This window comes from Delphinus delphis, chromosome X (genome assembly GCF_949987515.2).
Source record: "Delphinus delphis chromosome X, mDelDel1.2, whole genome shotgun sequence".
NCBI classification, from domain to species: domain Eukaryota; kingdom Metazoa; phylum Chordata; class Mammalia; order Artiodactyla; family Delphinidae; genus Delphinus; species Delphinus delphis.
The window spans coordinates 122499501-122525510 of record NC_082704.1 but is presented as its reverse complement, the minus strand read 5'-3'; the positions used below and the strand labels follow the sequence as shown (position 1 = coordinate 122525510).

The 26010-nt window shown below is 44.6% G+C and overlaps 1 protein-coding gene across 2 annotated transcripts in view; it reads right to left on the bottom strand.

Annotated features, from left to right (window-relative positions):
• NLGN4X (neuroligin 4 X-linked) overlaps positions 1-26010 on the bottom strand; it is a 347399-nt gene that overhangs the window by 298039 nt on the left and 23350 nt on the right. For both annotated transcript variants that reach the window (XM_060003055.1, XM_060003056.1), the window contains exons 2-3: positions 14016-14184; positions 10400-10486 (exon numbers count right to left, since the gene is read on the bottom strand). The gene's annotated coding sequence lies outside the window, so the exon portion shown is untranslated. The remainder of the gene's footprint in view (positions 1-10399; positions 10487-14015; positions 14185-26010) is intronic.

Below are 26010 nucleotides of genomic sequence, written 5' to 3'. Positions count from 1 at the left end.
GGGATCTTCCCGGATCAGGGCTCGAACCCATGTCCCCTGCACTGGCAGGCGGATTCTCAACCACTGCACCACCAGGGAAGCCCGGCAGCTACCTTTTTAAGAGTACATAGGAAATGACTGATAAGTTAATGTCCAGACACTAAGAGCCCTTCAAGTTTTAAGCAAATTTAGCTCCTTTTGTCTTAGAAAATTAAATGTGTAGCTTTAATTCCAATCCTGGCTCCACCACTGTGTGCTGTGTGCCCTTGGGCAAGTTGATTAACGTCTCTGGGCCTCAACTCCCTTATCTGTAAAATGGGAATAATAATAATAATAATACGTAGCTCAAAAAAAAATGTGTACCTTTAGGAAATAAGTTCAGTTTAGAAATTAAAACAAGAGCCCTTCGAGAGAACAAAAGGACTAATTGAATTTCCACATGGGAGAGGCCTCAACTAAACCTTCCTTTATAAAACTACACCAGGGACTTCCCAAGTAGCACAGCAGTTAAAAATCTGCCTGCCAATGCAGGGGACACGGGTTCGAGCCCTGGTCCGGGAAGATCCCACATGCCACGGAGCAACGAAGCCCGTGTGCCACAACTACTGAGCCTGCACTCTAGAGCCCTCGAGCCACAACTACTGAGCCCGTGAGCCACAACTACTGAAGCCCGCGTGCCTAGAACCCATGCTCCGCAACAAGAGAAGCCACCGCTCACAGCAACTAGAGAAAGCCCGCGTGCAGCAATGAAGACCCAACACAGCCAAAAATAATAATAATAATAAATAAATAAGTTTATAAACAAACAAACAAAAAACTACACCAGGATACAAATTAAGATGAACGTGTTCCAATGTAATGTGTCCATTTATTATCATTAACTTCGGACATGTCTGTTTACTATTTATAAAAAGAAAGTTAGCAGCAGAACTGGGTTAAGAAAAAAAATCTTTGCCTAGGCCATTCCTCAAAAAAGTTAGTGCTCATAGCTGCAATAACTCCAGTTAAGCAATTCTCCACATGACCTTCAGAAGGTCTAAACTGCTGACAGCATTTTTTTTTTTTTAAAGTTCACTTTCATCTCTCAATGGTATTTTGAAAATATTACTCTTTAGTATCTTCCCTGGAGCAGAGTCCTATCTGCAAGCACAAGGTTATCCGTTCATTTCCACCACCCTGGCCGACATTTTTCTTTAAGTAAAGTGAAGGCAAAGCATTCTTGGAGGAAATCACGATTGCATTAGGAGACACCAATATTTTGCCTCATTCCCTGGGTGTGACAGCAACAATCATTCTCTGTGCTCAGGACGGAACGTAATTCTCACCTCCCTTGGGCATCGATAGCGCTCAGGAATATGAGGACCAACACGTGCAGAATGAGGCGCGCTCAGGCCATCCGGAACCCGCCCTCTTCTGACAACTCCGCATAGACTTGCTCAGTTTTAGCAGGAGGCACAAAGAACTCTCTAGAGGATCGTGACTTCTTCAATAATCTGTTATAATTTACACAGATACACGTACTACGGAAACAATACAAATACATAAAAGTATAAGAGACTGAGGGCAGCGCAGTGAGATTACCTCTAAACACAGTCTTCGTCGCTACTAGTTTATCATGACATTAATTTGATCAATAATTTGTCACTGTGTAGGGGACACTGTGTCAGATGAGGTGAGGGTTACAGCAATATAAAATATTTCCAATACTTAGATTTTGAGTCTAGGAGAGAAGTGAGACATTAAAGAGGCAGGGGGACCCCATTATCACGGAGATGCTCTCTTCAGTAATGGATTTTAGGGGAGGAGCGAGGCTTCCCTGAGAAGTGATGTCCAGGTGCAAATGGAATCAGAAGGTTGAAATGAATTTTTCCAGCTGCAAGAATGGTCAGCTGAGGGGGGAAAGGGGGGGCATCCCTGCAAGAGACATGGAGGTCTGAAATGGAACAGGGCTGGGTCTGGAAGGTTCTGAATGGTATGACATGCCTGGGACAGAGTGTATGTGGAGGGATGTCAGAGATGGGGTAGAGAGGGGAGCCTGAGGTCAAAGGCCCCCAGTCTTTGTTCACACACGTGAGGCTCTCGTACACACAGCCTCCATCAAGGGCAGAGGGCGAGATTCCAAAGGGACAGGAGCAAAGAAGAAGGAAGGGGCGTAGGGAATAAAGGAAGTGAAGAGGATGCTAGCAAGGGGGAAAACGAGAAACAAGAATGTTGTCAAAGACGTGGAAGAGAGGGGACTTCCCCGGCGGTCCAGTGGTTAGGACTCCGAGCTTCCACTGCAGGGGACGCTGTAGGTTCGATCCCTGCCCGGGGAGTTAAGATCCCACATGTCGCATGGCACAGCCAAAAAAAAAAGAGAGAGAGAGAGAGATGGAGGAGAGAGCATGCCAATGAAGGAGATGGATGGCGTAGAGGTCCCTGAAGGTGACAGGTGACATGTATCTCCTGGCGCTCACAGGATCATAGCCTTCTAAGTGTGGCGGGTGGAACAATGCCCTCCAAAGTCATCTGCTTCTGACTTCCCAGAATCCCTGAGAACATACAACCTTCCCTGGCAGAGAACTTTACATGGACTGTGAAGATGGGATTAAATTAAGGGTCTTGAGATGGGGAGATGCCCCCGGGTTACCTGGACAAGCCCAGTGGAATTACAAGGTCCTTCAGAGGAGGGGGCAGGGGTCAGAGTCAGAGAAGGAGATGTGAGAACTGAAGCAGAGAGAGGTGCTGATGGGATGTGGGACCATGAACCAAGGTACGCTACAAATGAGAGAAGGCAACACAATGGATCCTCCCCTACACCTTCCAGAAGGAACCAACCCTGCTGACACTGGTCTTTGCCCCAGACATCTGACCTCCAGAACTGAATTTGTTAACAATGTGTCCTGTGTGTCAAACCATTAAGTTTGAGATCACCAGTTACAGTGGCAGTAGGAAATCAATAGATTGCAAAGAGTGGAAAGTGAGGAAAATGCATTTTGACTTCTTCGTCCTTCAAGAAGACTGGCTGAGAAAAACACAGCAGATGTAGCGGTGAGGCTTCAGGAGGGTGGCCTTTCAGATGTGAAAGACTGACACTGCATCTCCCAATAGAGGGGCCCTTAGAAAGAACTTGATCAGAAAGATTCTCAACCGGCAGCTAGCGGAAAACATTTCTGAGAAAGTCTACACCACCAGAGCTTTACAGTGGTCTCCGTAAGTCCTGAAACATCACATCATTTTGATGTTTCTTTCCAAAGCAGTTTAGCCATTTCAACATGAAAAAGGATGATTCCAATTTATCCTGAAGATAGAAGATCAATTCATTGATCTTCAGCTGTGCAGACACAAGACGGCGCCACTGTGGAAAATGACTTCCACTGCTGTCTCTGTACTTTGAAAGGCAATGCAATGAAATGGACTTTATCCTCAAATCACTTCAATTCTGGTCAGATATCCCTGGATCCTCGCTCATCCTGTGCTACTTGACTCCCTTCAAAAAAAATGTTAAATGGTTCACGTCACATCATTTCAGAGACGGGTTCAAAGACTTGACCACTGAAATGGTAATGATTTAAAAATATCCGAGGAGATTAAGCTACAGGAAACAACGGTCAATACTGGGATTGGTTTCAGTAAAATGCTCCAACGACAATCTGACATTTCCAAGCATAAAATAACAAATGACCATTCCATGTTCAGCCTCAATCTACCCTCATTCATGGCTTTTTGAGCAAGTACTTGGTTTAAATATTTTAAAAATATAACTTACAATATCAAAAGAATTAAATTAGTTGAGATTTTTAATTAACTATGGATTATAAAAGTCTCCATGTTAATACCAGCCGCAAAAGAGACCAAAGGACCACCTGTTAGGATCCAATTTGCGGATCCAAAATAATCACCGTGAACTACCTGTTAGGAAATTTAAACTCCGTAGCTGATGTATTTCCCAGTTTACCCTCATGATGAATCTGCAAGTTTGGGAAGGTGAGAAATTAATCAGGACACGTATCCAGGACGCAGAGTGCTCATCGGACACCATTTGCGTATTACCTTGCCAGATTTTGTTAACCTTCTTCCCAGAACAGCATCATTTGAACAAGCCAGTCAATTACCATTAAAAGGACAATTGAAAGACTAACCATTCCCCAAGGAAGGCTTATATTCTCTAAGTAATTGAGAAGAAAATATATCAGCTAAAAATCATAGTCTATTTCTAAGACTTAATTACAGATAAGTCAATGCTAAATAATTTATATTCTTCCATGCATATTAACCAGACCAGAACAAATAGCAGGAAAAAAAAAATATCTAGAATCAACACTCCACTGCTTCCAAGTTATCACCCGCAGAAAGATGTCATGAGCCACGGCATATATTTTCTTCTCCACCCAGATTCACAAAATGCAAGGAGTGAAATAATACCGATTCATCCCTGGGTGAAAAGAAGATGTCTGGTTTCCTAACGCATAACTAACATGGGCCGGAATGACTTTGTTTTCTCCATCTGATATGAAAGGGTCTCAGAAGGATTTTCTGCACGATGGAAAAGAGCCTCATCCACTCAGAGGCTGGGCAGCTCTGGACCAATGTGCAGGGAAACGTCTTGCACGGGACAGGACCTTGTGTAGTTGGATAAAGCTGGCATGACGCAGGCTGAGGGCAAAGGAGGGGGTAAGAGGACCAGGCCAAGGTCACTTGCCCACTTGCACTCCTCAGCCCGAGCTAGACCTTATGGCTACTGGTTTCCAGGAAGCACCTGTCCCTGTTAAACTACAGTGTGAAGCATGCTGACCTGCATTTATCCAGCATTTACTGAGAACCTTCTACATGCCTTGTGCTGTGACAGGAACAAAGAAGACTGAACTTTCTCTACTTAAATTTCCAATCGCCTGCCAAGAAAGAGCCTGGGAAGGTTCATGTAAGGGAACGGGACCATGTCTCCAGTCCCATGAGCTAACAGTTCTCATGTAGATTATGTTACATGCTGCCTCACTGAAGTCCTACGTGTTCTATGTTCCCCAATGCCCCACATCATGCTTAAATAAATATGTAGGAACACAACGGAAAATCTTATTTCAGCAGTCATCGTGGAAAGGGAAAAGAAGTAGGGCATATTAAAGGCGTGTGCTTAGGCAAACGATCCTTAATCATCTACAACAAAAATATACTGTGTTAATATTTACTACAGGTCCACAGCACGCCCAAGTGTGTGACATTCAACTGCCTACCAGAGAAAGACAAAACAATTCCATTCCCTCTTGATATTAATTACCCACTTCAAGGAAGCGTGCCGAGTCAGAATTACCTGGCTTGCCAATGCTCTCACACACACACACAGATGGAATCAGTGAACTCCCTGGTTTTAACGGTATGGAATGCACTTCATTAAAAAGTTGAGCAAGGGACTTCCCTGGTGGCACGGTGGTTAAGAATCCGCCTGCCAGTGCAGGGGACACGGGTTCAAGCCCTCGTCCGGGAAGATCCCACATGCCGCGGAGCATCTAAGCCCGTGTGCCGCAACTACTGAGCCTGTGCTCTAGAGCCCGCGCGTCACAACTACTGAGCCCACACGCCACAACTACTGAAGCCTGCGCGCCTAGAGCCCGTGCTCCACGACAAGAGAAGCCACCACAGTGAGAAGCCCGCGCACTGCAACGAAGACCAAACACAGCCAAAAATAAATAAATAAAATAAATATTTATTAAAAAAAAAAGTTGAGTGAAGCAAAATTTAAAAAATCACAATAATTGCTTGTGCTTAAGCAAGCATTCCCTTCCTCTAGATCACGAAACACATGAACAAAGGCATGGCAAAACCGGTCAAGATGGTTCCCCATGGTCAAGGCGCCTAATTATGAACCTCAGCCTAAAGGATCGGAGAGCCACGCGAAGCTATCACTACAACAGCCAGAGGCAACCCACGCTAATCAGTGTGGCTGCGCCACGTACGCTTTCTTGTGGATGGCCCTGGGTTCTCCCCCTAGTGCATATACAGTCGGTTCACATGTAAACTTTCAGGGAGCTCCCAGACCCTAGGGACGCATGCGTCCCAGATTCCCGATTCCAAACACCTGCTGTACGAGATGGTAGCGGTGCATTCACAGAACTCCTAACATGAAAGCAGGTATCTACAGTATTGATAATGTGTTATATGTTAATATTTGTGAGCAATTTGCGGATCCAAAATAATCGCCGTGAACTACCCTCCCGACTCCCCGGAGAATCCGATCGTGGCCTTGAGCACGGATCAGCAAACTCACTGTGAAGGGTCAAGGGACGTAAAGGGTCAAGTGATGGCCAGGCCGTCTCTACTGCCGCCATTCAATTCCGGCACTGTCGTATACAAGGCGCTACTCCTAAAAACAGAGTCACCCACAGGCCACAGCTGGCTCACCTTAGCCTAGGTCGTGTTCCATGGTCACGTACTCAAGACTGAGTTTACTGATCGCCTCCAAAAGTCAAACAAAATTAGCTTATGCATAAAAAAAAACTTATAGGGACTTCCCCGGCGGTCCAACGGTTAAGGCTCCACGCTTGCACTGCAGGGGGTGAGGGTTTGATCCCTAATTGGGCAACTAAGAACCAGCATGCCACACGGCATGGCCAAAAAAAAAAAAAAAAAAATTATAAATAGTGTAAGATGATCTCGTTAATGATACATTTGCCCCTTTTTTCCAGTCTAACATATACCTTTTCGGCAGAAAGGAAGCATTAAACTAGGAAAAAAATAGGCAGTGTAGTATTGGTACGAGGTAATATTATGGGTTTGGATAATAGTTAAGAAGAAAAGGATCAAGGAGGCCCCCAAATAATTTCTATTTGTATTAGTTTATTGTTATATTTGTAAAATATTTATATTATACATAATTATATATTACGTATATTATATTTATATATATATATTTTTTTTTTGCGGTACGCGGGCCTCTCACTGTTGTGGCCTCTCCCGTTGCGGAGCACAGGCTCCGGACGCGCAGGCTCAGCGGCCATGGCTCACGGGCCCAGCCGCTCCACGGCATGTGGGATCTTCCCGGACCGGGGCACGAACCCGTGTCCCCTGCATCGGCAGGCGGACTCTCAACCACTGCACCACCAGGGAAGCCCTATACTATTTAACGTTATTATTTTTAGCATTGTATTTAAGTCTATAACTCAGTTACTATACCAAATTGATTTACATAACTAATCTGTGTCCCTCGGAATCACAAAATGTTTTAATAAAAGATTCATTTGGACAATGTGTGTCCAGAACTAAGTAGCATATAAACAAACTCCCTCAATGTTCGAACGTATTAGCCCCTGGCATAACCCTGAATGTCAGAATCTTCAATAGACTAGCAAATTCAGTCCAAACATCAAATGCCAAACATCCTAATTCTGGTTCATCCCTCGATCCCTTCACTTAGAAATGAAAATCATGGTTCCAGGAGTGCCTTGAAAGGCATTGTTCTTGGTTGTCAGTTTCGAACTGAACTAAGCCATCTTTGGGAAAAAATTAAGGAATGTCTAACATCAGTTAGACCAATAGCATCCCCGATGACCACGAAAATCCATTGCAAAGCATTTCCTTTAACAGGGTTACAAAACCAGAAAGGGTTCAGTCAGCGGTGTATGCAGAATTAGATCCAACGGGCATAAGTTGAAACGTTCAAGTATTCAGTAGGTTTAATGAATGCTTTCTGCTTCCTAGACAGATGTTTTTCTTCATTTATAACCACAAATTCTCCATAGTGAAAAGGGAATAAATACATACATCTCTATTATTTAACCATGTCAGAAGCCTGACCATCGAAAACATGCTAATGAGCAGCAAACCTGGATAACAACAGAAATGCCCTGATTCACAGGTCTTTGTGTTTCCCCACTGAACCCTGTATCCCTTGTAAATGACAATCAGTCCAGTGAAAGAGTCACAGAGGGCCAGAAAAAGAAACAAAGTTGAGTTACTTGTAGTGAGGTGGGTGGACCTAGAGTCTGTCATACAGAGTGAAGTAAGTCAGAAAGAGAAAACCAAATACCGTATGCTAACACATATATATGGAATTTAAGAAAAAAAATGTCATGAAGAACCTAGGGTTAAGACGAGAATAGACACAGACCTACTAGAGAATGGACTTGAGTATATGCGGAGAGGGAAGGGTGAGCTGTGACAAAGCGAGAGAGAGGCATGGACATATATACACTACCAAACGTAAAGTAGATAGCTAGTGGGAAGCAGCCGCATAGCACAGGGAGATCAGCTCGGTGCTTTGTGACCACCTAGAGGGGTGGGATAGGGAGGGTGGGAGGGAGGGAGACACAAGAGGGAAGAGACATGGGAACATATGTATATGTATAACTGATTCACTTTGTTATAAAGCAGAAACTAACACACCATTGTAAAGCAATTATACTCCAATAAAGATGAAAAAAAAAAAAAACCTAGGGGTAAGACAGGAATAAAGACACAGACCTCCTAGAGAATGGACTTGAGGATATGGGGAGCGGGAAAAATTAAAAAATAAAGAGTCACAGAGATTTAGTTGTCACTTGGGGTCTTGAGGTTTCTGGGAAAGGAAAACTCAAAGTTTTGTCTTTAGTTTTTCAGCCAAGCCATCCTTAGGAGACAATAAAGTTCCAAATAGCATCACCGCTCATGAACCCCACTCCAGAAGTGGCGCTCCAAAGGGCTGCCCTTATCAGAGACGCAGTCAGACTCTAGCACAGACGCACAGCTGGATAAACACCCAGTGCTTAAAATGCAGAGTATGGACACCAAGGGGGGGAAAGCGGGGAGGGGGTGGTGGTGGGATGAATTGGGAGGTTGGGATTGACATATATATGCTAATATGTATAAAATAGATAACTAATGAGAACCTGCTGTATAAAAACTAAATTAATAAAATTAAAAAAAAAAACCAATAAGGAGTCTTCCCCAGTTCATAAGTTCTCATTTCCTTCCCCCTATGGTGTGCTTTATATCACATTCCCTTCGGGTTTCGTAATCCAAGCTGTCATGTTCGGAGCTGTGCTGTCTACAGCTCTGAGTCTGATGTCAGACACATCATGACCACTTCTCCTCAGAACCAGGATCGGCTGGTTACGTTACACTGACTGCTCCTTGCACGGCAGCTCCTGAAATGGTTACAATCGAGGCTGCATAGTAGGCTTGTTGTTCGAAAGGCTGGTGGTGCGACAAGGAAGACAAATACTTGGGCAACTTCGTGCCTTGGTTATACATTAATGCTCCTCTAGATTGAAAGAAGAAAATGACAATGAAAAACCAAAAAGGGGGTTTCGAAATTCAGGAGACAAAGGGATTGACATGATGTGCTCTTACGGATTGCTGAACTGTATATCCTCATCTGTTTCATCTTCCAAATTTGCATGGTAACCACAGAAAGGGGGACAGTAGTAGTCTTTCTTTATTCATTACAAATTACCTTTGGGGAAAAAAAACCTAGCGCTTTTTTAATAGCAGGAAATACGAAAAGGAGTTTGGAAATCTAGTTTTTAGAAATAGGAGTTCAATGAAGGACGTGACCTTGACAATCTTTTAGAATCCAGGAAAGGTGCAGAAGTTTGTCACAGAGTAAGAATGGGGGAAATTAGGTGGTTAACTGTAAAGAGATACTCAAAAGCCACTGGTGGTCTAAATTCCGAAAAATGTTTAGAAGTTACGGCACTCAAAATGGTAAGAAAGTAGGTAAACAGCAAGTATTTAATCCATGTAATCATATAAAAGGCTCAGCAGGGCTTGAATTGACAGCTGAGCCATGAAAAGTCTTTACCATTTACTTGAAATATATTAAAACACATCCTTTCTGAAATTTAAATGGGGGGAAAGGGTCCCAATTTTGACTTGTAAAATACCTTCATTAACGTATGCTCACACACATAGATCGTCAAAGTATTCTACCCATTTCCCCTTCCTTGGGCTGTGCTCTATTTCTGGCTTTCAGAGAAAGAGAAGGATCCCGTGGCCTCAGTGGGCCCACAGCCTGCATTAGAAGCACGTCTGATATTTTGGGTCGCACTCTTCAGGGGCTACACACAAAAGCGATAAAATGAAATGCTGAGGCCATTCAAAGGCCCCAGTGGCTTGCGATGCTTACTGTAGAAGAAAGTGGGTTTTCAGTGGCCAGTAGGGATGAGGGTGAATTTCAGAAGGAGGGCTGACTTTCTTGTCTCATCAATGAGATATACTCTGCACTGTGGCTATTTGGAGAAACAAATAATTCTTATTCTAAATTCACAAAGCATGCCAGTACGTATACTCCCAATGAGCTTGAAATCTCTGCTTTGTACTTCGGTGAATTTCAAATAGATTATTTTTAAAAAGAGAACAATTTTTACCACCAAAGGAATCTGAAAGCACTGCCAGGTTTGAATTAACCAGGCTGTAAACGCATCCACGAAATAAGCCAGCGGAGACCAATGATTATGTTTTTCATACTTACCATGACATTGTCTTTCTAAGAAGATGCTCTTAAAAATGCCACCGTGGAAATCCACTTGATTTCTTTTCCATCTCAGCACATTTTTCCCTGTAAAAATAAAACAGAGAGAGAAAGACAGAGACAGAGAGAGAGACAGACAGACAGAGAGACAGAGAGAGAGACAGAGAGACAGAGAGAGAGACAGAGAGAGAGAAATACACTCAGTGAAAGAGCTGGCGCCATTGTTTCAAAACCCTTGTTACATTCCTTCTAAGCTTTCTTTTGGGTAATTATAAAAACTAGCTAGTAGTGTCATAAAGTAATTCTTAACTGATTCCCTAACAATCCAAGCAACTAGTCAAGAAAGGGCACCGACACAGTTATGGCAAACTGTAGATTCTATACCCAACCAGTTGAGTCCACAGGCAATTAGAGAATTCAGAATAAAGCGAGACAGCTGGAGGTCGCCAATCTACGTCTCACCTGCTTTCACCTGGCCACCATTAACTTTTCGTCCAAGATGAATAATCAGTTTAGTCCGTGTCTACGTTCGATGTAGTTTATTTAAATTAAGAATTTAAAATCCCTGCACAATTTAATTTGCGAAAGCCGCTCACTGTGTTAGATGGTGTTTGTTTGCAAGAACTGATCCTCAGCCTGCAGAGACTTTTTTTTTCCCCCCTTACAGCAGTGGGTCAGATGGACAAGATCCACGCTGCCTCGTTCTCTCAGCTCTCATACGACAGAACGAGGCTCTGACTGACCAGTACTCATATTAGTACCAAGCACGTAAAGTCTTTGGGTTTCATGGCTAATGAGTCAGCCCATTATTAAGTTGTAGGAAGGTAGGGTCATAGTCTGATTATGGTTTTGATAGAACATGTAGTTACTATTTCATAAATACTGTGTTTTAAAAAATTTTTATTGGTGTGTATAGTTGCTTTACAATGTTGCGTTAGTTTCTGCTGTACAGCAAAGTGAATCAGCTATACGTATACCTCTATGCCCTCTCTTTTAGATTTCCTTCCCATTTAGGTCACCACAGAGCACTGAGTAGAGTTCCCTGTGCTCTACAGTAAATATTGTTGGTTAAAATACATCTGTGGAAATGACTTCACACGCACCCACAATCTTAACTGCATTCATTGTTCCTGACCCTTCTACAGCGGCGCAGGGTACGTAGCATAGCATGTATTTTGCATTTAGGAAAACTGATATTCAGACGTTAGCTCACACGACACGTTGAAGCCATAAGGCAGAGTCAGACCTACGTCTATCCCGCGTTCAAAGACCACACGCTTTTCACAGAATCAAGCCGCCTCCTCGTCCAAATAGAATCGGAATTGTTATAACAGGTAACATGTATATGGTGTGTCACCCTTTAACATACCGTTTTATACATGGACTCTCTACTTATTTATTGATTTATTTGGCTACACAGCATGGCTTGCGGGATCGTAGTTCCCGGATCAAGGATGGCACCCAGGGCCCCCAGCAGTGAAAGCGCTGAGTCCTAACCACTGGACCGCCAGGTAATTCCCATACAGACTCTTTTTAATCTTCTCAGTGAGCACAAAAGCGAGCGTTATCTCCATTGTTTTAAAAAAGCGAAATCCGGGAGGTATTAGCGAACTGGCCAAGATCACACAGAGCTCTCAAGAGTGGGGTAGGGCTCAAAGCAGGTAGGTCGGCGATCAGCCCACGTCGTCTCAGGTGGAGCCACTAATATCTTTTCTCTTCCCCACGCTCAGTCCCCAGGCTGTGGGAATCTACACCTGACGCAGTTTTCATCAGGGACAAAAAGGTTATTTGGTATCAGGACCAAAGACAGCCTCACTGCATGAGTGATGCATACAGCAAACACGTAAATTAGCTATTCTAACACTGCATGATTAATATCCCAACTTCGAAATCGGCTCTGTTTCTGTTTCACTTCATCAGAGGTCATATTTGGTTCACACCCACAGGTAATTGTCAAATTCACAGCTGCAAAGTTAACTAGGTGTGTGTCAGGAGAGGTCTACAGAAATTAGCGAGTTATGTCTGGTAGATGACTCTTTTCTGCCTTGGGACAGTGTTGAGAAACATGTATTTGAATTATTATCTTAGGGTGAGTTTTCCTTTGCCTCTTGGCTTGCTGGATTTCGTGTATGTGGTTTTTAGGTGCACAAGGGAGAGAGAAACATTCAGTAACTAGTATGTGCATGAGTTTCCTTTTTTTTTTTTTTTTTTTTTGCAAATCTGATACTGATGGAACAAAATATTCACATCCTGTAGGGTTTAATTCACATGTCAGGAATGATTCCATCCACCCTGCTTGCCTATCTCACCAACTCCACTTCTCTCACTGGGCCCTGGTCACTACCATCAACCCAGATTCCGTAACCCAGCAGGACCCTCGGGGCCCTTCCCGGGACAGAGACCCCTCCCCCACATCTCCTGCTGCAGCTCCTCTCTGAAGTGCCTAGTGTATCTCATGCCTATTTCCTGAGTTTTTTCAGATGCTAAAAACCACCACATGGAAGAAATTAACTATCTGATGACCACCAGCACACAGCCCCCAGACCATCCGGCGCCCCTGTGACACTGCCCTGTGACCTCATCATCAACTAGTCGGAGAACTGTGTATGAGCTGAACACACACACCCTGGGATGCCCCTCCCTCACCGGGCCTTTAAAAATGGGTTGCCAAAAGTTGTGGGTTTTTTGGAGAGAAGCCACCTGGCTCCGTTCATGGCCCTGCAGTAAACCCCTGTCTGCTCCAAACTCCGAAGTTTCGGTTTGTTTGGCCTCACTGTGCATAGGGCAGACGAATCTGTGTTCGGTAACAATTCTACTATTTTTCCTGCTATGCAAGGCAAAATACATTCTAATTTTTTTTTATTATTATTGTTTCTTCTCAAAGGATAGCCCCACATGTGTGAATTTACAACATAACATTCTCCCAGACGGCTTTTGGTAGCAGCAACCTCCAAACACCAAAGGGTCAGAGAAGGGCAATGACCATTTCTTACGCCCGCCTATTACGGCATTTTGCTGCTCATGACTCTGTTATCTAAGCAGAACGCTGATCGCTAACATTGACCTATGTTCAAGTAATCACGTGTTCATTTTTCTCATTTGTTTTCTGCTACATGATTCATGGGGGTCCATGAGGTAATAATAAGCTTTGCTTCATGTATCGGAAGCTAAGTTATAAGATAGAGTCGTGTGGCTAATAAGATATTTCAAAGGTTAAAGGCTCCGTTCTCTAGATTAAAACACTATTGATGTTACCAGTAAATCTGGGCTGGATAACCTACTACAGAAGTCCTGAAGACAGATAAATATGATGACAGACAGCTGATTATTCGGAACTTAATAAGAAATTACATTTTATGATTTGTCTTCATGTGAAACTACACCCTACCGTATACAGACCATTTGTGAAGACTTACGCTATACTTAGTATGTTATCGACTCATCTATAAAAGCTTCTTGTAAAAACAAATATTGCCTGAGATGACAGATATTAAATACTCAAGGCAAACCAATATTTATGAGGTACCAATATATTAGCAAACATTACCATAAATATCTTATGTCATTTTATTGGAATTTTACCATACAGAGAATACACTAGTCAAAGCATACAGACCTTTGGCGGAATATCGGACGTAGAAGCTAAGAATGATCTATTCCACGCTACGACAATGTTTCAAAGAAGCCTCTCCGTATAAGTTCACCTTTACAACTAAAGACTTGGGGTTTCATAGAGACATTCACAGCCATTCCAATTCGCCCTGGGTAGGAGGTCAAACAGATACCTAGAACATAAGGTGAAAGTGTATAAATATTTTCATAAAGGAGGACACTGACGGAGTTAGGACTCTTCAATAGGTTACGAATATGATTTTATTCTCTGGTACCTAAATAATGTACAGTAAACTCTGTCTAGAAATCCTAAGATATTTCACTTTGCGAATGTGCGTTGAACACAGGCTGTACACAAGGTATGAGGATAGAAAAGAAATTCCAGAGATGAATGTGGCACAGTCCTTGTTCTCAAGGAGCTTGCGGTCTCCTGGCGGAAAACGTCTTCAAGGCGAGGACTTAGATATAATTGCAGGAGCTCCGGTATCCAGAGATAAAGGAATAGAGAGGGCCATGCTCAGAAGAGGTAGCAGCTCTGGGAAACTCTTAGCATATGGCATGGAAGATGGCTTTGAAGGAGGAGAGAGAGGAGGCCCACGTTTGTCATAGGGAAAGAAGGAGATGGTAGCTACACTAGACTCTCCAGGGTCCTCACGAAGTCTGTGCCAGGATTACACCTAAGGGGTCCCAAGGTTTCGACAGCACTCATGACCAGGGTCTGCATCTAGCCCTGCACACACATACACGAAAATCTAAACTTCTTTTTAAAACCTAAAGATATTTCAGAGGTATTTTAACTTAAAAAAAAAAATAAAACTACTATCATTCATCGTTTATTTAGTTGTCTTTTGAGTCACAATGACCTGCTAAGTTTCTAAAAGAAAAATGGGAGAAATAAGTTTAATTTTGATAGACGTTCTTGAGTAGCTAAAAAAATAAAATAAAATGCACGCTCAGATGGGAAGAGGACTTATCGGTAGGTTTTTAGCAGGGTTGTCCTGGATATGTCTAGTTGTATATATAAATGTTCCAATTAACATAAATCACTTGAACTTGCACCCAAATTTATCTAACCCAGACTTTATCTTTCTCTCAAACAGAACAATCTTCCAAACCACATTCATTTTTGAAAAGATGCATATTTAATAAAACATCTGTTTTCTGTCTTGGATTTGCTCCCAATTTTATGCAATGCTCAAATTGTTTAATTTTTAGCATTAGGAAAATCCGGGGGGTGGAGAGAAACAGAGAAAAATTTTCCTGAGAAGTTAAAGTGAGTAACTGAAAATACAGATAATCAACTTTACCCAGTTCTACTCCTCCCGAATCACCCCAGAATTCGGATGAACTCTCAAGAAATTCATTTCCTGTCCACGTTTCTAATTTTGATGCAAATCTTTACAACAAAATTAAAAAGTACTAATGTCATCATCCAGTGAACAGTGGAAACAAACAGCGCCACAGAGTATATTTACAGCTTTCGTGTAAGACTTAAACTAGTCAAGGTCCAAAATCCTGAACATTCCTAAAATGTATGCCTCGAAATTTTCTAGGCATGGACTAGAATGGGAAACTTTTCTATGACACTGTCTTTAAAAGAAAAAAATACAGAAAAAAAATGTGTACAAATTCTAGGGATGTGGATACTGGCAAAGATTTTAAAAGATAAATAGGCATTTAGAAACAAATCACGTACGTACGTTGAACGACCCATATGTTTCAGTAAATCATGCTAGCCTATAACCAACCTGAACCATCAAGGAAGAGCCCATCTTCCCGTAGATGAAAGACCAGCTCCTCCGACCACAAACTGATTCAATAATCAAAGGTGTTCTCTCAGTCTCTCTGACTTGGCTACATGTCTCAAAAAACTGTGATGCCTCGGGTGCTAACACTTGCTAACACGCAAGATTTGATATTCTCATTCCCTCAATGAATATTTATAGACTGCCTCACAACTGCTCATTTCTTCAACAAATACCCAATGAGTACCCCATCTAGGCTGGACTCATGAAACACACGTTTTAAGGAAAAGCCGAAAAACATTTAAACACACACCACGCGTGGTCAAAAAGGAAAAATGCAGTCGAGTGTGGGTGAGCACAGAGAAGGAAGTAAACAGCAGATGAAATAGGAAAAGGACAGAGCATGCAGCCCACTCGGAGTGGGAAGAGGGCAGGGGGAGTGGCACAGGCCGTGTCCTAATTTGCTTAGTTGGAAACCGAAAGACAACTGGTAGACCAGCAGCGCAGTCGTCAGAGAACACTGCAGGGTGGAGCTTGCAGGTAGGTAGGAAGCTCATTCTGTGCAAAGCCAGACAGGTCACTGCAAGGAATCTGGAGTGAATGCTAAGCATAATACGAAGCCATTCCTTGTGAAATATTTTAGGCTGACAAGGAGGAACATAAGGTCAACGATAAATGATCTGAAAAGCCTGCCCCTAGTGGCTGTGTGCCTCTATTTTAAGGCACATTCGATGCTTCATTAACTTATTTTGCAAACATCTCTAGAGGCAGGTACTCTCGTATAACCCTCTTAACAGAGGAGAAAACAGAAACGTGAAAATATCAGCTACTGCAATTCACACAGCTAGGAAGTATCAGGTGGTCTGGCTCCTCTGGTGGAAACTGGTGAGTACCAGAGAGGACTGCCAATAATGCGTGTCAAAGTGAGTGAGTGGAGGGCTTCCCTGGTGGCGCGGTGGTTGAGAGTCCGCCTGCCGACGCAGGGGACACGGGTTCGTGCCCCGGTCCGGGAGGATCCCATGTGCCGCGGAGCGGCTGCGCCCCTGAGCCATGGCCGCTGCGCCTGCGCGTCCGGAGCCTGTGCTCCGCAACGGGAGAGGCCACATCAGTGAGAGGCCCGCGTACCGCAAAAAAAAAAAAAAAAAGTGAGTGAGTGGACCAGAATCGTGGCCCCATGTGATAGACAAAGGGTGGTTATGTGTGAAATAGTGGAAAATATACGTACAAGTCCTGCCCCCTGTTCTAGCACGGAGCTCCTAAGACCCTTGTAATTTCCCAAGTGACAAGAACACTAGCAGCATCTTTTGTTCTACTATTTGGTCTTTGCCTCTGGTTCCTGACTCAGAGCTCCTAAGTCCCTTGGAATTTCCTGGGCGACAGGAGTGTGTTTTGTTCTAATGAGATGACTCCTGGTGGGGTCCTGGGTGGCTTCAGGATGGGGGCTGAGCACCACAGAGTCCAAGCCATAGTGAGAAGCCTGGAACTTTCGGCCTCACCGTCCACACTCTGGACAGGGAGATGGGCTGCAGGCTGAGTCCATGATCGGTAAAGCCCACGTGACGAAGCGTCCATGAAAATCCCCAGAGTTCAGGGAGCTTCCTAGTTGGGGAACACATCCCCACGCGGAGAGGCTGGTGCACCCCAACTCCGCGAGGACAGGAGCTCCTGCCGTCAGGCTCCTTCCACAGCTGGCTTTCTGGATCTCTTCATCTGGCCGTTCATCTGTATCCTGTGTCCTAGCCTTTATTATGAAATAACCGGGAAAGCGTTAAGGAAACGTTTCCCTGAGTGCCGTGAACTGTTCCAGCGAACGATGGAATCCAAGGAGGAAGTTATGAGACTCTCCGAGGTATAGCCAAGTGAGAGGAAAGTTGTGGGTAAGCTGGGGACCCACTGCCTGCACTTGGCTTCTGAAGTGTGGGTAGCGGGGGGCCATCCTGTGAGTCCTTAATCTGTGGAGTCTGTACGAACTCCATATTAGTGTCAGACTGAATTGAATCACAGGACACCCAGCTGGTGTCACAGAGAAGAGCTTGGTGTGCGGGGACCCATGGGGGAGGGGGGAACACCACACACATCTGTTGTCAGAAGTATTGTCGACTCTATGAGTAAAAGAATCTCAGGAGAGTTTTCCCCAAGCAGTATGGGAGAGGGGAATACAAGAGCAAAAGGTAGAGACGTGGCGGTCTCCGGGGTGGAAGGCACTGTTAACCAGGAGTAGGTCCAAACTTATGCGGGATGGTCTGGAAGCTGGAACTTAAGGAGCAACGTGAACTGAAGAACTCAGAAAAGCTAAGTAAAGGAATGGAGAGGCAGGAGAAGAAAGCCAGAGAGGAGAGTTCTGGAATGCAAGGAAGGATGAAGTCCCTTAGCGGAGGGTCAACGAACACGTCAGAGGCTACAGAGAAACTCCAAGGAGGAAGAGGGCTTTGTTGAGTGGTCAGCCCCTCCAGAGGGCAACTGATGGGGTCCAGGTGTGCTGTCTGAAAAGAAAGCAGAAGGGATGTGAGGGTAAATAAAGAAATGTTTCTTCTTAAGAGTCCCTTCAGGGCATATGTGTCAGGGCACCAACAGGATTTTGGAAAGACGATTAGAGCCGCTGAGAAGGTCTTGATAATGAAAATGTCAGACCAGTTTCAAAAGGAAAAGACTATCAAGAGAATAGGTAGGATTAGGGACTTTCCTGGGGGTCCAGTGGTTGACTCTGCACTTCCACTGCAGGAGGCGTGGGTTCGATCCCCGGTCAGGGAACTAAGATCCCACGTGCTGCAGAGCGTGGCCAAAAAAAAAAAAGAAAAAGAAAAAGAGAGAGGGAGAGAATAGGTAGGATTAAAAAATGATCATCTGGGACTTCCCTGGTGGCACAGTGGTTAAGAATCAGCCTGCCAATGCACGGGACACGAGTTCGAGCCCTGGTCCGGGAAGATCCCACACGGCACGGGGCAACTAAGCCCGTGAGCCACAACTACTGAGCCTACGCTCTAGAGCCTGTAAGCTACAACGACTGAGCCCGCGCACCTAGAGCCCGTGCTCCGCAACAAGAGAAGCCACCGCAATGAGAAGCCCGCGCACCGCAACGAACAGTAGCCCCCGCTCGCTGCAACTAGAGAAAGCCCGCGTGCAGCAACGAAGACCCAACGCAGCCAAAAATAAATTTATTTAAAATAAATAAATAATGATTATCTTTTACAGTCTATCCATTTCATTCTAATCACCAAAAAACAGCACGTTCCCCATCAGTGTCATCGACGTGAGGATATTGCATCTGACCATGATGAGCTCCTCCTTGGCTTCGAGCCTTCTCTCTTCCCTTTGTTAAAGTACCTAAAATATCACCCCAACTTCCGACAGTTACTTCCTTGGCTTGTTCTCTGTCCAACAGGAGGCCAGGTCCCGTCAACACCATATTCCCAGCGCCTCTGGGGAATGTGAAAGCTTCTCCGCTTCCGCAGTGTCTGCCATCATTCCGTCTTAATGTACGTTATTAGCCTGATGTCTTCAATGTCTACCTACACTGCTCCCTGCCTCAATCATATTCACCAGCACCAAGGTGGCGTTCCATAAATGATTCCACGCTGCTGAAGCCCTGACGGGGCTCTCCACAGCCTACAGAAGAACATCCATTGGCTTGACCACTGGGTTCCACCACCTACAATGCTCTGATTTCAGTTTAATTGTCTGTACCCAACAACAGGCACCTGAAAGCGCGCTCAGCCCATCCGTTCACTCAACACTTGCTGCGTCCACGTGTTCACCCACTGTCCCCTTTGCCCTTCTGAAAAACTCCTCTCCATCCTCTGAGATGCAGCTCACAAGCTGCCTCCTTTGGAAAAGCTTTGGTGCTAGCCAAGCTCCCAAGGTGTATCAACACCCTCCCGTTGACCCCTTCCCCAATGTACCTGGTCTGGACTGTGTGACCGGTAGCATGCGGCAGAAGGGATAATGTGTCTCTTCCAAGGCCAAGGTATCAAAGACTACGGCGGGTCCTAGGATTCCTCTCAGCCACTCGGTCTTACCCTCCCTTCTCTCACTGCCCAGAAAGCTACTGCCAGTGCCGTGTGACCAGCCCTAAGGTGAGGTCCACAGGACAGCTAACTGAAGCCCTCTGCTGATGGTCACACACGTGAGGCTCTCTTATACCTTCCAAGAACTGCATCCCTGGTCCGCAAGTGGACGGCAGCATCCTGAGAGGCCCTGCATCAGAACCACCCAGCTATGAAGCTGTTGAATCCCTGACTTACAGAAAATGTATGAGATAATAAGACACACTGGCAGTCTGGGGTCATTCTTCAAGCGGCAATAGGCAAATACGGAACTGTCCTACGTGACACCAGTTTCCTAGTGGAAGATAAGATTCTATACTCCCAAGGTCTGTGTGCTTTCCCTTCTCACAGCATGTAGGCTGTGCCTGCCTTGTGGTGTAGGTGTTTTCAAGGATTATTTTGTCTTCTCTACTAAGAACGTGATCTTGCTGGGATCAGGTCGGGGGTTGAATTTTATCAGTGTTTCTATGTTCTCTGGTATCTAGCACAGTGACCTTCTCCAAATAAGATGTGAACACATGGCTATCAGATGAATGAATGGATGGATGAATGAATGGTGAGAAATGAAAGGTGAGAAACTCTATTCAGTTTCTCACTCTCTGAAGGAGGAATAGCTCCACACAGCCCAGAATGACCAGAACTTTAAGACAGAAAGTGCTCTCGGGTCCCTGCAACGGGAAACAATCACTGTCTTCAAGTTCCTCTACTGTATTGAATTACGAGCCAAGCATTTGGAGGCCACGGAGGAATAAGTAACGTCTAGCCTCTGATGAGGTTTTATGGTGGTCATTATTAATCCTTACACCCCTCACGGTCCACAGCACACGGCAGACGTCCAATAAATATGCACTGGCTTGAACGGTCCGGGGACCTGAGAACATAAAGATAACCTGTAAGTCCAGAGCGAGCCTGAATGCCAGAAGCCAACGAGGAGACCCAGAGATTTTAATGCCACCTTCCGAACAGGAAAGACCAACGTGGGAGGTGGCCGTCAAAAATCAAACAGGATGTCTGTGGACACGCAACCCGAAAGGACTGGAAGGCAGCGGTCCTCACCGTGTGACCCCTGCACCAGCAGCAGCAAGTTCACGTGGGAACATATTGGGTCCCACCTTTGATCTGGCGACTCGGAAACTCAGATGCGTGGATCGCAGGGGTCTGTGTTCAAGAAGCCTCCCAGGGGCTACTGGTGCTGAATTTGGAGAAACCCTGCATTCCATCATCTGCTCCAAAGGCAATAAAGATTTAAGACTTGAAGCCTTCTTCCAGGAATAATCTGAAATCAGATTAGAAAATGGATGGGAATTGATCCCCAGGCCACGGACCTAAGGACACAGCAATCAGGCAAAACCAGGAGACCAGAAGCCAACTCTTTCATCCACATCACTTAGGTTTTTTCAGCACCTGCTCTGAACCCTACCCGCTTCTGTCCCTCAAGTCTTCCCCTCTCCCACCATCCCTTCAAGACCCTCCCAGTTGGTGGTCTCAGTTCCTTCCGAAGACGTCCCGTGAACCAGACCTAAGGCAGCATCCCCCACCAGGGACCTTCCCGTTCTCCTGGCTCTGTACACACTGACTTTGCTACCTTCATTAAAGGAATGATGTCACCTGCACGTATGTCATCACCTGAGAAGCGTCATGCTCCTCCAACAGACCACGTTATCCGTGACGGAGCTGGTGTCTCCCTCTTACCTACCGACCACCACGGAAAGTCCAGAGCCTGCCAGGCATCAGACACTCAGTGCCCCGGGTATTAAACATACGATCGTGCTTCTAAAGGTTCTGACATTCATGCCGACTGGGAGGTTTTTAAAGCTCCCGTCCAGCCACTTTATAAAGGTCAAGAAATACCTCCTCTCCTCGGGGAGAAGAGAAGAGAGGCCTGAATAACTGGACAGTATGTCACGCCGTGCACACGAGCAGGGGAAAGACAAAGTGCCTGCTCTCTCGCTTAGCTGTTTACAAAGCAAAGCTACAAGCGGAAGATATACTGAGGCAAACGGACGTGGGACCCTGTATTTCCCCAGCACCAGACACAGCGGAAAAAGAGGCGAAGACGAAATACGACGACTCGTCCCTCCCTCCAGTTTCAGTTTTAGTGCCATTTCGATTTTCTAACGTGAGTGCCACCCTATGCTTCACGATCCAGGCTTTGGACAGGTCACGTGTCACTCAGAGGTCCATCCCTCTGAATTCGCTTTATTTTTTTTCCTTTTATTTATTTATTTGCTCTGTATTTTTTAAATTTTATTTTATTGGAGTATACCTGATTTACAATGTGTGTTACTTTCAGGGGTACAGCGAAGTGAATCAGTTATACATAGACATGTATCTATTCTTTTTCAGATTCTGTTCTCCTATAGGTTATGACAGAGTATTGAGTAGAGTTCCCTGTGCTACACAGTAGGTCCTTATTAGTTATCTATTTTATACGGAGTAGTGTGTATACGCCAATATGAATTTGTTTTAAATGACACAATTCTGAGTTGCAAACCCCCTCCCCTCCCAGTTTGCCTCTGACGTTTCACCAGGTCACAAAGAAGTTTCCTGAGAAAACTCCCTGACGCCTGGGGGCTCGCTAATTATGGTGTAAAATGAGCTGTATTCACATCAAGAGGCTTAATTACAATGACCATGGCTCTCGATTCAGGTGGAATTCGAATGGCAAAGGACATGGAGATGGGCTCCACCCACCCACTTTACAGTTGAGGGGCAGGAACTTGTTTCCCTTCCAAGAACTGTGATTAAAAAAGGGGATCCCAGGCTGTCTCAGCAGGTGTGATGCTGTGAGAGGATGCGGCAGCATCCTTAAAATCTGGATGAAATGGAGGTGATCGTGGGAGACAAGTATCCCCCCGCACCCAACCCCCCGACTGGAGGAATGTATCGGAGAGACAAGACCAGGCTGAAAATAGGCACAAAGCTGGCTGAGGGGTCTGCACTTCTCAGCTCTACCCCAACGGGCTGCGGCAGTTTGGATAAATCCTACAGAGAGCTTTGCATGCTGGTGTACGAGATTCCTCAGGCTGCTGTAACTAAGGGCCACAGGCTTGATGGTTTAAAACAACAGGAATTTCTTCTAGAAGCCAGAGGTCCTAAATCAAGGTGTCCCAGGGTCTCCCGCCTTTTTGAAGGCTCCCGGGGAGGGTCCCTCCTGGTCTGTTCTAGATTCAGGTGGCTGCTGGCCATCCTTGGTGTTCCTTGGCATGTAGCTGGGTCCCTCCAGTCTCTGTCTCGGCGCTCACGTAGCCGTCTTCTCCCCCGTGACCCTGCCTTCACTCTGGCTCCCACCACGCGTGCCTGTGTCCTCTCGCAGCAGTTTTCCCTCTTAAAAGGACCCCAGTCGTACTGGATCAGAGCCCACTTCGACGACCTCATCTTCGTTACATCTGCAAAGACTGTACTTTCAAGCTCACATTCTGAGGTGCTCAGGGTTAGCAATGCATCACATCTCTTGGAGAAACACAGTTCAACCCACCATACTGGGTTTATTTGTAAAATGAGATGGTCGGGCTCATGAATTTTTGGCTTTAGTTTCTAAGTGTTAAACCTGAAAAGAAATTCATGAACACTGCTCTAGTTCTCTCTTTCTCTCTCCTCCTCTCCTTCCCTCCCTCCCTCCCTCCCTCCCTCCCCGCACCGCACCTCCCGCACACATTTTGAATTGTGGAATAGGAACACTCTGATGACTGGCTGGATGTATTTACCTTCAACCAGGTACTTCCTGTATTTTTTATACAAAACCCACCTTCTACACGTTTGCATGAAGCCAGAATGTGTGCTCTCTGCAGAATTCACATCCACACATGTATCCACGAGAAATGTCAGGATAACTGTCACCAGATTGCACGTGGGAACCACATACGTACAGGCATCAAAAGCTCTTTGCAATAAGTGCATCATAAATTCACTTGTCCTTGTCTCGTTGTACTTTCCTGGAGCCCAGCTTCTTCACCTCTTTCCTTGTGGAGCAGACGCTTATTTTAAGTCTGTTCCATTGATTAATTTGAACATGGTAGTAGCCATGGCATCAACATCTCAACCATATAACCCAGTCTTAAAAATGCAGACAGGGAAAAGTAAAACATTTCTATTTAGGAACTATGAAATGAGTACAATGAAATACTATTCATTGTAGCCAACATAAGTACTGAAGAAATGTGTAAGGAAGAAAGAACAGCCTACATCTCCACAACCTAATTTTACAGAATCAAACTCTTAGTCGTTAGTTAGGGTACCTCATCTGTTCTTTCAGGAACAACTATGGAGCTGCTATCAGCAGTTTAAACGAAGCAAGGCATCTGAATAAAAATCGCTGTTTTTGCATAATCCTTTTATCATAAAAAATGTAGACGGTGCTCATTTATTATTGAAATTTAAAACAATCATACAAAGCAACCTATTATGCAGTCATTTATGACAAATCTTACACTGCCTTCTTTGGGGTGAGTGATATTAACTCTGAGTCTCTAATGTTAACAATACATTTCTCAAAAACACAATCTTCCATACAAATCCATCCTGTATTCACTCATAGAATATTAACTCTTCTTATGTCGAAGGATCTAATTTTAATCCGTCAATGCAACAGTTCAGAAAACATAACACCATTTTCAAGGAGTCTGAAATTCTCTGCACCGAACGTTTCTACCGTTTCCACTGATGTCAATAACTTCTCAATAACGGACAGCGCTCACCAACTTGTGCTCATCTATAGAACTGCAAATCACATTCTGGGCGTCAAGGGTTCACATACTGTCTCCCCATCTACTGAGCTTTCCAACTGCAATGCGATTTTGCCCAATTTTAGATAAGCTAGCTGCATTTATCTCGGCCCTTTGCTCTGAAAGATACCTATCGAGGATTTTTCTGTTCTTGTTTTCTGTTTTTATTTGCTCGAAAGCTCTCCCTTACATAAATCAATTCCGTCTTCCTCTGTGATAAAGTGCACGATAATCACTATTCCCAAACATCACCCTCATTACAGCCGACACAATTCACAAAGTCGACTCTGTATGAGAAAAGAGCTTCCAAAATAATACGGTTACTACCTCTCATGGGGAATAGTTTGCCCAAGTGTTCTGATCACACCCAGCACACATATGGGCTAACAGAATCCCAAAGACAATGAAATTCCCTGTGTAAAAACTCATTTTACAACAGAGGTCCTTCACTCTGATGCATTTTTACCCCCAGGGGACGGATGTGTCACTGACACCTTGAGGCTTGAGGGACGCGACTAAGCATGTGACAAGGCACAGGCCAGCCACCTACAAAAACGAATTAGCCACCCCAGTATCAAGAGCACCCAGGTGCGTACATCTTTCATAAGAAAGGTGTATTCCTGCCATATCTGAGTAAATCAAATCACATTTTAAATATTACACGGCACCTACTAGATGGCAAAATTCTCTAAAGCATCCTTCTGCAATAGACTCCAATGATCTTCTACCAACGGTGGTTTAACATCCCTAATCTATGTTATGGGAACTTGGGTTTATGAAGCGTGTGCGTGTGCGCACACACACACACACACACACAAACGTACAAATATGTGTAGGGCATATCTTGCTGTTTCTTGCAAGACCATTTTTTAGAAAGGTTGATATGTCATTCATTTTATTTTGCTCTATAAGTTAAATATCTAGTATCATTTTTCTCAAATATGCAGTCTTTTACCGAAAGGGTCTATGCCATTGCGCTAAAGGATGAAATAAACTTAGAAACAAAGAGCACAACGGTAGTTGCCAGGGGCTGGGGGGTTGAGGAAGTGGGAAGATGGTGGTCAAAAGACACAAACTTCCAGTTAGAAGATGAATAAGTCCTGGGGTCTAACGTACGGCATGGTGGTTCTAGTTAACAATAATGTCTTAGACATTTGAAAACTGTTGAGAGTAGATCTTCAGTGTTCTCACCACAACAAAAGACGTGGTAATCATATAGCACGACCGGGGTGTTAGCTAATGCTAGGGCGGTAATTATTTTACAATATGTAAGTGTATCAGACCATCACATAGTACACCTTCCACTTACGTTATGTATCAATTATATCTCAATAAAATGGTGGGGGGAATAAGGATGAAACAAACCAAGAGTGATGCGAGACCATCTTGGTCAGACACCTGCGCCTAAACTGTCTTAATCTGGGGCATAACTATGGCAGCATGAGAATGATGTCCAACTATAATTGTGTAGATTAGGTTGCTACTGC